This window comes from Helianthus annuus, chromosome 5 (genome assembly GCF_002127325.2).
Source record: "Helianthus annuus cultivar XRQ/B chromosome 5, HanXRQr2.0-SUNRISE, whole genome shotgun sequence".
Classification (NCBI taxonomy): Eukaryota; Viridiplantae; Streptophyta; class Magnoliopsida; order Asterales; family Asteraceae; genus Helianthus; species Helianthus annuus.
The window spans coordinates 126,069,868-126,085,106 of record NC_035437.2 but is presented as its reverse complement, the minus strand read 5'-3'; the positions used below and the strand labels follow the sequence as shown (position 1 = coordinate 126,085,106).

At 37.1% G+C, this 15,239-nt stretch overlaps 1 long non-coding RNA gene across 1 annotated transcript; it reads left to right on the top strand.

Moving 5' to 3' along the window:
* Nucleotides 1-11,727: 11,727 nt before the first annotated feature.
* On the top strand, nucleotides 11,728-13,386 carry LOC110939124. Its single transcript, XR_002591988.2, has 4 exons — nucleotides 11,728-11,801; nucleotides 12,306-12,415; nucleotides 12,749-12,799; nucleotides 13,212-13,386. It is a non-coding gene; the product is annotated as an uncharacterized LOC110939124 (long non-coding RNA).
* Nucleotides 13,387-15,239: the final 1,853 nt, after the last annotated feature.

Genomic DNA, 15,239 nt, shown 5'->3' with positions numbered 1-15,239 from the left:
CCAAAAATACGAATACATGACTCGCTTGCTAAATAAGGAAGGTTACGAAAAACAGGGCGTTACAGTGGTTTAGTTCGTTGCGAAGCTCTTGCAACATAGAACACAAACCCACAAATAAATATATAAAACCCGCTCATTTTATTATTTTTTATTTCTAGTCCAAAATAGGAAAAAATCATTTTCCTATATTTGTGAAAAATGCTATTTTCACCTATTTTTCCAACAATCCCCCATATGAAAAATGATATTTTCATCAAATTTCCAACAATCCCCCACATGTATGGAAATGGATCTTTTTCTTACACTTTTCAACGATAAACTTCGACAGTTGAGTATTGCAAGCTAGGTAGGTTGTCACCTTTGAACCTTCTTTTGTGAAGCACACTTAGCTTACTAGCGGTGTGTAGACGCGATGTCCTTGAACATACCACCATTTGTGTAAACGACAATACACTTCACACAATACTCTCCCTGGTTTGGCCAACTCCTCATTTTCGTGTCCTATTATGGTCCTGGAACACTAGCCTGGTTCTGCGAGAGCTCTAGGATTTGCGCACCCCACAAATCCATTTGAAGCGACCCCACTTCTCTCTAACATAGGTGATTCCCATGAATCATTAAAAGTATCATGGTTATTTGATTTCCCGAAATCGTTAACCTTAATATGCTTAGCCTCACTTCAATGTCACTGATTGGAATGGACTAGGAAGTGTATATAACTCCCTTTTATTTAGTGTGACTCCGTTTTGGTAATATGATTAAGTTGTCCTATTGAACTTAGATCTTGAGATCTCCAGTCAACTAAGTTAAGTTTCCCTCATATTCCCATTTCTCACGGGCTTTAGTCCCATTCCTCTTGACGACATTTCTACTAACTCTCTGCTTAAGCCTTTTGTAAACGGGTCTGCAATGTTATCCTTTGATCTCACATAATCAATTGTGATAACACCCGTTGAGAGTAGTTGTCGTACCGTGTTATGTCTACGTCGCATATGCCTTGATCTGCCATTGTACATCAAGTTTTGAGCTCTACCAATCGCTGATTAGCTATCACAATGTACACATATGGCTGGCAAAGGCTTTGGCCATCTTGGAATATATTCCACGAATTGACGTAGCCATTCCGCCTCCTCGCCTGACTTATCCAAGGCGATAAATTCAGATTCCATTGTGGATCTCGCTATGACCATTTGCTTAGAAGACTTCCAAGCAATAGCAGCTCCTCCAAGTGTAAACACGTAACCACTTGTTGATTTGGAATCTTTGTTATCCGATATCCAGTTTGCATCAGTGTATCCTTCGATCACTGCTGGTTGTCGGATATAATGCAGTCCATAATCTCTTGTGTATCTTATATATCTAAGCACCCTCGTGATAGCCTTCCAATGATTCGCGCACGGATTGCTGGTGTATCTACTTAGCCTACTCTCCGCGTAAGCCAAGTCGGGTCTAGTACATGTCATTAGATACATTAGACTGCCAATAATTCTTGAATACTCTAACTGAGCAACTCCATCTCCTTTATTTTTCTTGAGATGTTGGGAGGTATCAACTGGAGTTCGAGCTACACTCGTATCTCCCGAGTTGAATTTTCCAAGAATTTTATCCACATAGTGAGATTGACTTAACACAAGACCATCTTAGGTTCTTATGATCTTTACTCCAAGAATCACATCCGCTAAACCCATGTCTTTCATGTCAAATCTCGCTTTCAACATGCTTTTAGTTGCTTTGATAATTTTATCATTACTCCCAATGATAAGCATACCATCTACATAAAGGCATAATATCACATAACCTTCATTTGTGTCTTTGAAATAAACACATTTGTCGCACTCATTTATTTTGAAACCATTGTCAATCATGACATGATCAAACTTTTGGTGCCATTGTTTTGGTGCTTGCTTCAAGCCATACAAAGACTTGACGAGTTTACGTACTTTACCCTCTTGACCTGGGGCAGAGAAACCTTCAGGTTGCTCCATGTAAATCTCTTCTTCTAAATCGCCATTTAGAAATGCGGTTTTAACGTCCATTTAGTGAACTTCCAAATTTCTTAAAGCCGCTATAGCAAGAACCAATCTAATCGAGGTTATGCGCGTCACAAGCGAGTAGGTATCAAAGTAATCTAGACCTTCCTTTTGTCTAAATCCTTTAATCACCAACCTAGCCTTGTGTTTATCAATACTTCCATCAGTTTTCATCTTCCTTTTGAATATCCAACGATATCCAAGTGGTTTGCAACCAGGTGGAAGATCTACTAACTCCCAAGTATGATTTTGCAATATAGAATCAATTTCATTCCTTATTGCTTCTTTCCATTTAGGTCCTTCTGAAGAGGAAACCACTTCGCGATATGTATTGGGCTCGCCCTCAACCATATAGCTAACGAAGTCTGGACCGAAGGATTTTTCAACCCTTGGCCTTTTACTTCGCCTACGATCACTTTCTTCAACCTCAGGTCGTTCATGTGTCTTATCATGAACTACCTCATCAACTGGTGTAGATAAGCTTTCACCTACTTCAAAATTAGGTGTTGATGACGTTGCGTGTGTTTGTCTTCTCAAAGGAAACACATTTTCAAAGTAAGACACAACGTTAGGATTCACCTCCATGATAGTGTTTACGTGTACATCAGGATTCTTGGACTCATGTACAAGAAATCGATGTGCACTACTTTGATGCACATACCCAATAAATATGCAATCAACAGTTTTGGGTCCTATCCTAAGAGCCTTAGGAGGTGGTACAATCAACTTTGCTAGGCACCCCCACACTTTCAAGTATTTGTATGAAGGCTTCTTCCTTTTCCATAACTCATATGGAGTTTCGTCTCTCTTTTTGAGTGGTATCTTGTTCAAAAGATAACTAGCCGAGAGAATGGCTTCCCCCCACATTTCCTGGCTCACCCCAGAACTTATCAACATGGCGTTCATCATTTCTTTCAATGAACGGTTGTTCCGCCACGCCATTTGATTGTGGAGAATAAGGAGGTGTACACTCATGTACATACTCGCCTCCTCGGTCGCTTCGCAAAGCTTTTATCTTCTTTTGAAGTTGATTCTCAACTTCATTTTTATACAATATAAATTTACTTATTGCTTCATCTTTACTTTTTAGTAAATATACATAGCAATATTTAGTACTATCATCAATAAACGTGATGAAGTACTTATTTCCACCTCTTGTGGGTACCGCTTTTAAATCACAAATATCAGTGTGAATTAAATCAAGGGGTTCGGTTATTCGTTCAACCGATTTTGATGATGATCTTGTAAGTTTGGATTCAACGCATGTTTCACATTTATAATGTGAATCAATATGGAATGTTGGTATACAATTTAAATTGATTAAACGGCGTATTGAATTAAAATTAACGTGACCTAATCTACCATGCCATTTATTCGAATCAGAAAACTTAAGCATATAAGTAGAAGTAGTAGTAATTTTATTCATGTTTTTCTTGACTGCCATTACATTCAACTTAAACATTCCATTTTGGGCATAGCCCTTGCCTACATACATTCCTCGTTTAGTTAGTACAAATTGATCGCTCTCAAAAACTAAATGAAATCCAAACTTATTAAGCAACCAACCCGAGACTAGGCTCTTGCGCAAGTCTGGGACATATAACACGTTGCTTAAAGTGAGCTCCTTCCCTGAAGTCCACTTCAAAATCAGCGTTCCTTCACCCTTGATGTCCGCGGTGGCTGCATTTCCAATGTACAGCTTCTCATCTCTCGCAAGCTCCTTGAAGGTGGTAAAGAGGCTCCTGTCTGGGCACACATGACGGGTCGCTCCCGTATCAACCCACCATCCTTTTGGAGTGTTGGTCACAACATTGACCTCATCCAACATTGCGGTTTTGTCGGAAATCATTGCCACCAAAGGCATTCCATCTTCATCCACCATGTGCGCACGCTCACGCTTTGGTTTCTTGCATTGGTTAGCCCGATGCCACGGCTCGTCACAGTTGTAACAAGTCCCTTGGAACGTCTGAGGTTTCTTTTTCACAACCCCTTTCTTCGGTCAAGTTTGCTAGCCTTTGCTTTCCCTTTGTCCTTTTTCCCCTTGCCCTTATTGCCCTTAGAGGATTGCCCATGCTCAACCAGATTTGCGCTAGCACTAGTCTGCACAAGGCTGCCTTTTTGGGCAATTCTATTGTCCTCTTCTATCCGAAGACGAACAATAAGGTCCTCTATAGTCATCTCCTTTCGTTTGTGTTTAAGATCATTCTTAAAATCAACCCAACTAGGTGGTAACTTTTCAATCATCGCTGCCACTTGGAATGTCTCGCTAAGTGTCATGCCTTCCGCAGAGAAGTCATGAAGTATAATTTGGAATTCTTGGACTTGATTCATAACTGTTTTAGAATTAACCATTTTGAAATCCAAGAAACGGGCTACCACAAATTTCTTTGTGCCAGCATCCTCCGTTTTGTACTTCTTGTCCAAGGCATCCCAAAGGTCTTTGGAAGTCTTGACGTTGTAGTACACATTATACAACGCATCCGACAAGCCGTTTAACACATAGCCACGACATATGAAATCCGAATGCTTCCACGCATCTACCGCACACTGTCTTTGTGTATCGGTCTCCCCTTCCACAGGTTGGGGAGCTGTTTCCGTTAAGAACCTCGCAAGGTTTATGGTGGTCAGATAGAAGAACATCTTCTGCTGCCACCTCTTAAAGTGTAGACCTGAGAACTTCTCGGGTCGTTCAGCGTGATTAGCCACTGTGGACGCTCCCACAGTGGTGGCGTTCAGGGGGGTTCCCGTCACAACATTTGTGGTGTTGTTAACGTTGACATTTTCGTTCGACATGCTGAAAAAATTAAAATTTTCAAGTTTAGTAAAACAAATCCGATTTACGCAAAAACCAGAGGTAAACTAGTAAATTTTAATTTTACCACAAATTTACTGTTTAGGCTTCTAAGTCCAACTTTGAAGACCAAAAACAGAAAATTTTTAATAATTAGAACTTACTGATTGGCTTCTAAGTCCAACTTTGATGACCAAGGCAGAAAGTTTATTAACAATTTATAGGACAAATTCTGAAGTAATCAAAAAATGTTTTCAACCAAAGTCGCTCCTTTGAAGATGAAAACACAAAAAAAAACTGTTTTTAAAACACAAACTGAGTGAAAACAAAACTGGTTTGAATCACAAACAGAATGGTTTTGTTTACACGAACGGTTTTAAAAATTTGTTTTAAGATTGTAGGAACCGTTCGCGTAATTTAAATAAAATAAACAAATTTAATTTACTGATTACAATACAGAAATAAGAAAGTTGAAATTACAATACAAATTACAACTGAAATAAAGACAAATACAAGAAAAAAAGGGTAGAAGAAGAATGGCTGAGGCACGTGTCCACACACTTCCCTTAAAACAAATTCCGAGTCTCCCAAGAGTACTCCTTTTGTTTCCCAGGGTACAACAGCTGAAGCAGCGGTACTGCCGGAGTTCGCCTACAACCCGAAGGTTACCTTGAAGAGAGCAGGATGAAGATTAGTAGAGAGAGAGTAGTTTGCATAAGCTGTTGTGTTACTGGGTTTTCGTGGTGTGTTCAGCAGCAAGGTATGGAGCTCTATATATACAGCTCCTGATATGAAACAGCCAAAAAACGAATTAAATGAGAGGTTTAAATTGCATTAAACGTCTTCAATGCAATTTAATATGTCATTTAATTCTCAGCCATAACCGTTTGACTTGGCAGTTTCGTTGCTGAAGTGTAACTGCATTTCTATTAAATGCTGAAAGCTTCTGAACGCGCGCGCGCGCAAGAGACACTGGTGCGCGCGCGTCCTTGCGCGCGCAGGTCTGCACGCTCATGCATGGTGCGTCCAACTGGCTCACTGCCATGCGCGCATGCGCCACCCTGAATTAGGACCATGCGCGCGTGCGCCACGTCACCTGTGAGCCTCTACGAGCACGCCACACAGTCGCGCTGTATTGGCTCACTCTGGTGCGCCGCGCACGCACAACAGGACCCATGCACAACCGCGCGCCTTTGTGCCACGTCACGCGCGTCGAACTCGCACGCTACTTGGTCCTTGCAGCCCCTGTGATCAACCACGCGCACATGGTCAAAAATACAAAGGCGGCTCTCGGCGATGCGAGCATGCGAAGTGCAAAGTGCGCCATCAAAGCGCCTCATCGCCCACGCCACGCCACGCGCGCGCGAGCGTGTGCGAGTGCGAGTTAGGTGCTCCGCACCCTTCGCGAGGACACTAGTGTGTGCTTCCATGAAACAATAAGGATGGAGAGTTCCACCTTAAATACCCATTTAAGTTCCATCTCTCCTCCGATGTGGGACAAGGTGCTACTTTCTCTTTTGTTTCAGCATTCAATGTTTCAAACACCCAACTTTGAGCATCGATATTTCATTCATCTTAGCTCCGTTTTGGACGTGGTTTAGTTTGTTGCGAAGCTCTTGCAACATAGAACAAAAACCCACAAATAAATATATAAAACCCGCTCATTTTATTATATTTATTTCTAGTCCAAAATAGGAAAAAAATCATTTTCCTATATTTGTGAAAAATGTTGTTTTCATGGATTTGATGAACCGTGTGTGCAAAGCATACTTGGACCGTTTCGTGATGGTCTTCATCGACAATATTCTTATCTACTCCAAGACTCAAGAAAAGCACAAGCAACACTTGCGTCTTATCCTTTAGCTTCTGCGTACTGAACGTCTTTACGCCAAATTCTCTAAAAGTGAATTTTGGTTAAAAAAAAGTTCAATTCCTTGGTCATACTGTCAACGAACGTGGTATTCACGTTGATCCCGCTAAAATCGAAGCTGTGAAGAATTGGATCGCACCTAAGTCTCCGTCTGCGATTCGTTCATTTCTTGGTCGTGCTGGTTACAATCGTCGTTTTATCTCCAACTTCTCAAAAATCGCTATTCCTTTAACCTCTTTGACTCAAAAAGAGAAACCTTTTGTTTAGGGTCCCGAGCAAGAGGAATCTTTTCAAACGCTCAAGGACATGCTATGCAATGCTCCTATCCTCGCGCTTCCTGATGGTAGCGACGACTTTGTCGTGTATTGCGATGCTTCAAACCTTGGACTTGGTTGTGTCCATAGGCAACAAGACAAGGTTATCGCTTACGCGTCGAGGCAACTAAAAATACATGAGAAAAAATATACTACTTATGACCTTGAACTTGGCGCAGTTGTTTTTGCCTTGAAGATTTGGCGACACTACCTTTATGGTACCAAGTGTGTGGTCTTCACCGACCATAAAAGCCATCAACATATCTTTAACCAAAAAGAACTGAACATGTGTCAACGTCATTGGGTGGAATTGTTAAACGACTACGACTGCGAAATTCGCTACCATCCAGGCAAAGCGAATGTTGTGGCCGACGCGCTTAGTCGTAAAACTCATGTGAAGGGTATTCGTTGTCTTCAACTCATTAATGATCTTCAAAACCGCATTCGTGAAGCTCAACTCGTTAATAGATCAAGTGCTGAAGAGAGAGAGGGGTTTTGAGTTAATATATTTTAATTTTTTTAACTAAATACATAAAATCACAAAAGTACCCTTATTTGCTTACTAAAATTACAAAAATACCGTAATTTAACAGAAAAAATTAACTGTGTTAGGCTCAAAGTATATAACATGCAGGATTTTGAAACGTTAAGGATAAAACTCGTCAAATTTAAAGACAAAGGACACCGCCTGCAATTTGGTAAAAAAATAAAGAACAAAACTTGTAATTTACTCAATTTTTATTTATTATTCCAGTGCTAGCTTTTTCATTCATTTTTTTTCTACTCACCCTTTAAATCTGACCACAAGTTTTATAGAAAAAAAATTGGATGATTTGGTTTGAAACAAACATCTTTCAGAAAAGTTTTTAGCGTTAGACGTTTAAAACTTAGTACTTTTTAACTACTCTTTAACCACTATCGTCCCTAAGAATCTTTGAAAATTCTAATGTTCGGGGCAGGTATAAAAAATATGTCTCTATGACATTTTTTTTAAATTTATATGGTAAAAAACTTAAAATATAAAAACATTTTTAAAAAATTCAGGCCACATGGAGAGTGGGATTTAGACGGTTGACATCTCCTCTAGGGCGTAGAGAGGGGAAAGATGTCAAGTAACAACCATGAAACTTTTCTTATGTACAATATACATAATGAAACCTAATAAAATAAAAAAGCTTGTTAAAGTTTTTTTTATTTTATCAAAAATAAATATACAAACTATGATACCCATTTAAGTTAACAAATAAACCTATTAAACAAATTATTAAACTCACTAAAAAATATTACCAGAGGCCAAACCGGTCTCAACACCTCATCTACCTGCGACCTCGAAATCAGTGTTGTGTTCCTGTTATACCCGAGCAATCCACAAACCCTACCCGATGTACGCCCCCAAACACCCTAGTCATAGATACTCCCGATACACTGCTTGCTTGTTCTTTATTTAAATTAAATATAAATATACATACTAGATTAGATTAGCCACTTAAAATGTGTAACAACCTCACAAATTTTCTGTTACCTATTCCTAAAAGGCACACTAAGAAACCCTAATTAGAACCCCAGGTAGTACGGTGCGGCTCGAAACGGAAAAACGGACGAAACCAGCAACAGGGCCCCCTAAAACTCAATGGGGGATCCCCTAAATGTTCCGCGACTCGCGACAGAAGATCTAGACACGTTTCATTCGAACTTGACACATTTCTAGGCTATACTCGACACAAAACAGGTCTAGGCTAGATAGCTTATCCCTGCGACTCGCGCCAGGAATGGCGGAGCCCGTCGCGACACGCGGGTCGGGTCAAATTTGGCTATAAAGCCCAGGGGTTGGCACAGGATCAGATTACATATTTCGATGAAAAATTACGTTCGTTTCACTGATCAATCGTCTGTTTCTTTCAAAATACAATCAAAACCTCGAATTTCTGCAGCAATAACGGGGTAATAACTCGATCACTGCTATGGTCCGATCGATTAAAACCGATTCGATGGATGTTTAAGTGCTGCCTACATTGGGCTATACTTTGTCATTCGTCGTGAGGATTTCGATCTCGCGATTATCGTAAACGTTGTATTAAGTTACTAAGCTAGTTTCGTTTGCATTGTATATTTAACTAGGTTTACCAGCTTAACCAGTAGGCAAGCTTTGACAGTTTAAACCTGCAATGTGAGTCATTCTCTTTTTACCAAATTGTTTTCAAAACCCTACTTGTTTTCAAGGTTGTAATTACAGTGATTAAGTTTTTGTAATCTACAAGTACTGCCGGTATGTGTGGTTTTGTATACACTACTTGATAATCTTCACCATTGGACAACGTGTTAGCCAATGTGTGATATGACCATAGTCACAGATCCGGTCGAGTGACAAATACCGATTTGGGGTAATTGGTTGATATAAACATTGTAATCACTCTTAATTAGGGCTGCAAACGAACCAAACGTACGGCGAACAGTTCGTGAACCGTTCGGCGGGAAGTTCGTTTGTGTTCGTTCGTTTATGTTCGTGAACATTCAGTAACGTGTTCGCTTCTGTTCGATAGTTCATTAGTGTTTTTAGTTTTTATATTTATTTAAATACTTCAAAATTCGGACAAATTAAATATCTAATAAGTGTAAGTGTATTATATATTTGGTTCATGAACGATTGTTTTTGTTCATTTATTTCCATTTGTGTTCATGAACATTAGTGTGTGCTCATTTGTGTTTGTCAACATTCGTTTTTGTTCTTTGCCTAAAATTAACAAACAAACACGAACAAGTTCATTTCCTTAACAAACGAACACGAACATAAAATCTCGTTCGATAAGTGTTCGTGAACTGAACGGTTCGGTTCGCGAACACATATATTTCTTAACAAACAAACACGAACAAGGTCTTGTTCGTGTTCGTTTGGTTCGTTTTCAGCCCTAAAAATATCCAATTATATATTTAGAAAAATACCCAAAACCAATATTTATTTTCTAAATCACTTAAATTGTAAATAATTACAAAAATAATAATTTATCAGGCTAATCGTTCAACAAGTGCCAAAATTATTCCAAATTATTAGAAACTCATTTAGTGGAATAACAAATCTGATTTTAAGTTTAATATGTATTTATATTTCAAATAATCAAATTTATAAAAGAATATATTTATTACTTAATTTTATAAGATCAACTAATTGCATATAATTACCAACAATTACAGCATGTTTCCTGACATTTTCTTTGAGCAATTCTCCCGATGAAAAAGGAAAACAATTGAATTTCTTTAAAAATTCAGAATATTTATATATTATGTAAAAAATAAATTAGTAACAATGTTTAAGATATTTATATTGAGTTATTTTCTATTTTTAATTGATTTCTACATGATAAAATTCATGAATTATGAATGTATAAGATTTTAATATTATTACATTCTTTAATCGTGAGATAAGGATTATATAGAAATTTATGATTTACTTTTTTTATATATTAAACCCAATGTTTTAAATACCGGTATGAACCGGCCGGTTATACCGGTTAAACCGGATACCGGACACGTGTCCGGTACGATAAAGGCCGGTAAAACCCAAATACGGTATGTCTTATGTACCGCCGGTAAATCCGGTTCTACCGGTTCAAACCATTGAACCGGTTTGCATTATCTTAAAATTTGATTTTTTTTAATTATAAAAATACGAAATTAAGGTAATACGACGTTCCATTGTTGGTAACTATCCTAGTGCCTTCAATTACAACTATTGAACCTGTTACTCACATCATCCAATGTAATATTATTTATAAGTAATAAAAATGCTCTTGAAAAATAGATAACATTTTACAAGAAAACAATTGTTTTTAGATAAAATCATAATCAGTTATATAAATCTTAATTGAGATTGGATTGTTTTTTAGATTAATTTGTATTCTATGGAATTATAGTGTTAACTAGTGACCCGGTTGAACCGCCCGGTTCAACCGGTTAAACCATTTCAGTGCCTAATCCGGTATGAATAAAAAACCGGTTTTTAAAACATTGATTAAACCCATGTAATACACAGGTTTATAACACTTACAAGTTAAGATGATAGTTAATCTAGATTTTTTTTAATCCCTTGTAACACACGGGTTTATAAGCTAGTGTCCTTCGTATTTTAAGTTACCTCTTGTATTAAACAAGAATTGACTAAAGTGCCCCTCATGTAAAGGACAGGTACCAGGATTTTAAGGAATAACATGGATGCAGTTATTTTTAGGGGTAAAAAAGTTAGGAAAATGGCATTGGTGGTTGAAGTATTATAAATTCCTTTATGAGCTGACAGAGCTAAAGGAACTTAACCACATGCGCCAAAAACGTAATCTACTTTTTTCATTAAAAGGGTAAAAATAAATCCAATTTGCCCTATTAATGTGCAAGACACGTAATCGAACTTTACATATAAAATTAACGGTCGTTAAACAACAAGACATAAACTATCATAGCATATGAAATAAAGGATCAACTTTTTCGGTTCGTTATATTTAGGATTAAAAGTGAAATTCACAATATACCTAAAGGTCGAAAACTCTAATTTACTAGTAAAAGAATAACTTTATTTGCATTATGTTAGATCAAAACGATATTTTCTATAATAGTTGGGTTCCATTTTGAAAGCTCTTAAAATTCTTAGGGTAATTATAGTAAAATTTACATTAGGGTAACCCCACAGTTCCTATTTAAACGAACACAATACCATTTTCATTACAATCACTCAATCACCGCCGCACCTTTTCTTCTCTTATTCATCCACATCCTTGCCCCAAAGATGGCATCTCTTTTTCGGTGCAAATGTAAGAGCTTTTATTTGTTTTACTTTTATCTAATTTGATTTGCCTCATAATCTTTCTTTACATTTTTAAAAATCACTTTTTTATTTTCAAAAGTACTAATATGAGAATTTTGGTTTAATTAATTGTATGGATATGTATGCTTTGATTTTGTTGGTATTAATGTAACATATACGCATACGAACTCTATCGGTTTGAAAATTTAAGAAATTCATTACCAAATACATTTTTAAAATTTTTATTTTTGTATAAGCATGTTCTAGAATGGATCTAGAAACAAATGAAGAAGAATTTGTAAAAAATATTTTTTTGTTCCTTTTTTGACGTGTAGTTATGAGAATTTTTTTGTTCCTTATTTGAGGTGTAATTATGAGGAATTTGTTTTTTTTTTTTTTTTGGTTTCTTATAAATGTTAGGTTTGCTATTATTCACCGATCTCACATCACTTTGACGTGTAGTTATGAGGATTTTATGTTTGTTGCTTGTTTTGTTGGTTATAAATATTAGGTTTGGTGTGATTCACCGATCTCACATCACAAACGGGTCTGGCTAAGCATTTAGGAGCAGACTATAGCATGTTGATTGTTCATAGCGTTTCAAGGGAGCAATTGAGAAAGGTAAAATCCAAAACCATTCAAACTACTTGAGAAAGTTAAAGGCGAAATTGCAAAAAAAAAAAAAAGAAAAAAAAAGAAAAGAGGAATCAAGCGATGTTGTAAAATTAAAAATAAAAAAATATAGTTTTATATAATCTGATATGGATTAAAACAAAATTATAATATTAAGGTGTGATTTTTACTTAACAATGATGATCTATATATATTACCACCTAAAGCCTTTTGACATGGGAAATTATACTATATAAAAAATAGAAAATAATTCAAATTTTATTTTTGTTTTTATTTTTTCGTATATGTTTGGGTCATCTAAGTTTGCTTGTCATATGTCAGGCTGGTTTATCTCAAACGTCTCGATGAAACCCGCGATTGGTGGTGTGTGAGGTAAAGGCACACCTATTATTGTTTCCTAGTTTGATAACTGTATAGTTGTTCTATACAGGGTTGCCTACTTAATAAAAAAAGTAAACCCTATGTTTGGACCCCCAAATTTTTTAGATCCTCATTTTGAAATAACATGTATTTATAATAATATAATAACGGATATTTATATATGCAATTGGTTTAATTTACCTACACATAACAATTGGAGTACGGTTTTTTTCTTCTAGATAACAATTGAAGCTTTTAATTCTATTGAATTTAAAATGATTTGGCTTTTTGGTCATATTTTAACACCATATTTTTTAGATGAACTCAAATAACCCTTATTTCAATGTTTGAATGTATTATTTATGTTGAACAAAACCAGTGGACTTGCCAACTTTCTGTTGACACTCTTATGCATGATTTGCAGGTCGTTAGGTACATCAGTGCACAGAAACTTGCAGTCTGAGGAGCTTGAAGTGTCATGTTGTGTGTTGTTTGAAGAGAACATTTAATATTATGCATTTTAAAACAATATGGTTTTGGTTTTTTTGAAACATTTACTTTTGCTTCCGCTGAATACATACTTTTGTTTGAAACGTTTATTTTGGAATACACTATTCATGTTGGACATGATGATTGTGTTTAATATTCTTTACTATAAGTACGATATGATTAGTGGCTAGATCCTGGTACATCACACGCCTTGCGGTAAAACCAGAATATGGTAATTTGGGGGTGTGACATAATAAACCAAAATCAAATGCTTGGATGATTTGGTTTAAAACAAACATCTTTCAGAAAAGTTTTTAGCGTTAGACGTTTAAAACTTAGTACTTTTTTAACTACTCTTTAACCACTATCGTCCCTAAGAATCTTTGAAAATTCTAATGTTCGGGGCAGGTATAAAAAAATATGTCTCTATGACATTTTTTTTAAATTTATATGGTAAAAAACTTAAAATATAAAAACATTTTTAAAAAATTCAGGCCACATGGAGAGTGGGATTTAGACGGTTGACATCTCCTCGAGGGCGTAGAGAGGGGAAAGATGTCAAGCAAGAAGCATGAAACTTTTCTTATGTACAATATACATAATGAAACCTAATAAAAAAAAGCTTATTAAAGTTTTTTTATTTTATCAAAAATAAATATACAAACTATGATACCCATTTAAGTTAACAAATAAACCTATTAAACAAATTATTAAACTCACTAAAAAATATTACCAGAGGCCACCGGTCTCAACACCTCATCTCCTCCAAAGGGTACTCGTGGGATGCCGCTTTTCCTGCGTTGTTATTCCTGGAAACCCGCCCCCTACGTCGCCTTCCAAACTCAACGGTAAAAACACACACACATTCAACCCTACCCGACCTCCCCTACCTGCGACCTCGAAATCAGTGTTGTGTTCCTGTTATACCCGAGCAATCCACAAACCCTACCCGATGTACGCCCCCAAACACCCTAGTCATAGATACTCCCGATACACTGCTTGCTTGTTCTTTATTTAAATTAAATATAAATATACATACTAGATTAGATTAGCCACTTAAAATGTGTAACAACCTCACAAATTTTCTGTTACCTATTCCTAAAAGGCACACTAAGAAACCCTAATTAGAACCCCAGGTAGTACGGTGCGGCTCGAAACGGAAAAACGGACGAAACCAGCAACAGGGCCCCCTAAAACTCAAGGGGGGATCCCCTAAATGTTCCGCGACTCGCGACAGAAGATCTAGACACGTTTCATTCGAACTTGACACATTTCTAGGCTATACTCGACACAAAACAGGTCTAGGCTAGATAGCCTATCCCTGCGACTCGCGCCAGGAATGGCGGAGCCCGTCGCGACACGCGGGTCGGGTCAAATTTGGCTATAAAGCCCAGGGGTTGGCACAGGATCAGATTACATATTTCGATGAAAAATTACGTTCGTTTCACTGATCAATCGTCTGTTTCTTTCAAAATACAATCAAAACCTCGAATTTCTGCAGCAATAACGGGGTAATAACTCGATCACTACTACGGTACAATATCCGATCGATTAAAACCGATTCGATGGATGTTTAAGTGCTGCCTACATTAGGCTATACTTTGTCATTCGTCGTGAGGATTTCGATCTCGCGATTATCGTAAACGTTGTATTAAGTTACTAAGCTAGTTTCGTTTGCATTGTATATTTAACTAGGTTTACCAGCTTAACCAGTAGGCAAGCTTTGACAGTTTAAACCTGCAATGTGAGTCATTCTCTTTTTACCAAATTGTTTTCAAAACCCTACTTGTTTTCAAGGTTGTAATTACAGTGATTAAGTTTTTGTAATCTACAACTACTGCCGGTATGTGTGGTTTTGTATACACTACTTGATAATCTTCACCATTGGACAACGTGTTAGCCAATGTGTGATATGACCATAGTCACAGATCCGGTCGAGTGACAAATACCGATTTGGGGTAAT